Source organism: Pygoscelis adeliae, unplaced genomic scaffold, assembly GCF_000699105.1.
Source record: "Pygoscelis adeliae isolate BGI_AS28 unplaced genomic scaffold, ASM69910v1 Scaffold318, whole genome shotgun sequence".
NCBI classification, from domain to species: domain Eukaryota; kingdom Metazoa; phylum Chordata; class Aves; order Sphenisciformes; family Spheniscidae; genus Pygoscelis; species Pygoscelis adeliae.
Genome location: NW_008825430.1, coordinates 1,631,202 through 1,634,333, shown reverse-complemented (window position 1 = coordinate 1,634,333; position 3,132 = coordinate 1,631,202).

Here is a 3,132-nt window from a genome sequence, read left to right as displayed (position 1 = left end):
CAGGAGCGATCAGCTCTAGAAAGCTTGGACTGCAAGGAAAGATTGAAAAAAGTAAGGGTTGTTTAGTCTAGAGAAGAGAAGAGTGTCAGGAGATATAACAGTCTTTCATACATGAAAGACTGCTGCATAGAGGAAGAGAATCTGTTTTCCATGTCTGTTGTGGAAAAGACAGGAAGTTGCAGGCTTAAATTGCAGGGAGGAATATTTGCATTAGATGTTAGGGAGAGGAAACTAACAGTAGGTCAACACTGAAGCACATTGCCTGGGGGGATATTCTGGAATCTCCATCACCTGGAATTTAAAAAAAAAAAAGGGTTACGCAAACATCTGCTGGAAGGGATACAGGTATGGCTGGTTCCAACACAGGCCTGGGGCACGCGGCTGCATCAGGTTCTTGCTCGAGGCCTTTTCTAGCCCTGCTATCCAGAGACATTTGTTGACTGTCTCATACTTCCTGACCATGATGGAAAACCAAATGTTTTGCTAGCAGAGGTTATTTATTCTTTACTCTGACTCTAGGAAAAGAGTAACCCTACTGGGGTAACAATGAAAAACAAGATAATGCGTTGTAGGTTTTTTTAGTATTCACAGGTTTCTTTCTTTTCTAGGTATTAATTAGCCACCTTCCTTTTGCGATCTCTGCCACCACTTACTGTGAGTATTAGTTATGATATTAACAAGTATATCAATAACACTACTTAATGATATTGACTGTTTCATCCTACAATAATATAAATTTCATTCTGCAGTCAAAGTGTGTGCAAGACTGAAATTCCATTAGTATCTGTGTTTTAACTCTGTGGTTTGATGGTCCACTTTCCTGAGGCAGGCCTCTGACAGCCAGGTTCAGGTTTCCTATATTCTTTCCTGACAAATATTTTTCAGAAAACCCTGAAGTGAATCATTTCATCTTTAAGAACAGCAATTTAACAAGTCTGGCTTTGACAAGAGTATTTGCTACCCTTTTAAACCAAGTTTGGGGTTCAGAACACCACTTTACATTATTATAGAGCAAGCAGTGACAGTTACAGTACTCTACAACATTCCATATACCAACCATTCCAGAACTAAGCATGGCTTATTGACTATGAATTGCAAGCGATAACTTTGAGGCACTGCCAGTCACATTCCTTGTAAATCAGGGTGCCACATGCGCTTGACCTGGAGAATCTAAATAATTTTACCAAAAGAGTCCAGGTATGTTTGAAACAGACTCCAGTTTGTCAAGACAAGAGGACACTAACAGCACTTGCAGAATTCATTCTTACAGCTTCAGCTTGCTACACGGCATATTTCAGGTTCAGTAGCAAAATGTATATCTATACTCACTGGTGCAGAAAGAAACTGGTCTTGTCTTTCTCTGCTGAGCTACTGTAGTTGCTTTGACCTTCCTCAGGCTCTGAATTCAACCGATACGCTTATCCGTAACTCCTCCTCCCCAAAGGTCTTTGGCCTACTTCCAGTTACCACTGTTTAAGTAGTAAGAAAAAAGCTGAAATGCAAGCACACTTCATTGTTGCTGAAGGTTTAAGTCTCTTTACCAGTGATTAATAAGAGCCAATGTTAATGCTGCGTGGAAGTTATCTGGTGACATTCCATCCTATAAGAGTTCCAGGTTATTTAAAGGGTGTATATATAAAGGGCACGATACACTCAAAGTAGCTTGTTCCAAGTCATCTGAGACATTCGCAGTTAGACAGCCCAGATACAAAACACTCATTAATATTAGGACTTCAGTCTAGTCCTTTCAGAAAGCAGCATGTACTACGTATCATTTCCCATGAGCCATAACGTTAACCACTTCTAAGACCTACTTATGTTAAAGAAAAAAAAAATCAGTCCAGAGGATTGCATACCTGCCAAGCCTAAAGCTTTATAAACAAAGCCACAGGGTTATACAAACACAAAGAGCAGCAGAAAAGTTTTAGAACTGGCATTACCCCTCTCCTCACTGTCCACTCAAGTGGCTGGTTAGATTTATGAAACAGATCTACAAGCCAAAACCCAGCATGAATGAGACAAGCCCAAGAACTTCTAAGCAGCTGAAAACAGAAGCTTAGAGTAAAAACATGTTTTATTCCCAAGTGGAACAGCTACTTAAGTCCTACTGAGCCTATGAGGAGGCAGTGTTTGCTCCATACAAGTATCAAAAGAAAAACCTGGTGCCTAAAGCTGCTATCATACAAGTTTATAACAAGATTTAGGGGGCCTGCGGACACCCAAATTATTGCAAGTCTGTAACTGATTTAGCAGTGCAATGGGGCATTAAAATAACTAGCAGTGCTAGCACTCTGTATATACCCATAAAGGAAGCTTGGTGTGATTGGACACTTGTTCCCTCCCCTTCACTACCCACCTTCCTCCCTCCTTCAAGAGGATTTGATTGCATTTACATTGGGCCACCCCTCTGTTCCAGGCTTGGTGAGACTAGACAACAAGATGATTCCAGGCTTGGGATACACAGCTTGCAACGAAGTCACGCCTGAAACCGCAGGCAGTTCATCCCAGTAGCATGCAAATCAAGACCTAAAAGCCACTGGGACAATTTCTGTGCAGTACCAGCCTTGACCAGGTAAGCTATACGGCTTACAGGACTACCTTCTCTGCGTATTCCCCTCTAGTCAACACCTGAGCTGAAAAGTCCGAAAAAGATGCGAGCTGACTCCATGCAGAGACTCCTTCCCCTACCCCCAGAGCTTTCTAGATACTTTCCGGCATAGCAGCTTCTTGACTGTTCATAAACACAGGTGTGGTGCCAAACCCAGTCAGCTATGCATTCATACACTGCTATCCCCGTGAGGCCACCCAACACCTCAAGTTCTGGGGCAGCCCCCGTGCCCGTCATGGGGGTGCTGAAGTGGCCCGGCAGCACTACAGCAGCAGGCACTCGCGGCAGCGTCCCTACAGCACATCTTCAGAAACAGACATTAGGATTTCTCCTAGCCCAAGACACTCCAACCTCACGGGGCCATACCTTCGGGGTGTCACCAGGACCCGGACACCCTACAGCACCGAGCGCTCAACACACAGCTGCTGGCAAGCAGCATCCCCTCCCCACCACGAGCCCCGAAGAGGAGGCGGCCCCAGGGTGGTCCCCAGCAGGGAGGCCTTGCTCGGGGCCGGGCAGGTGCG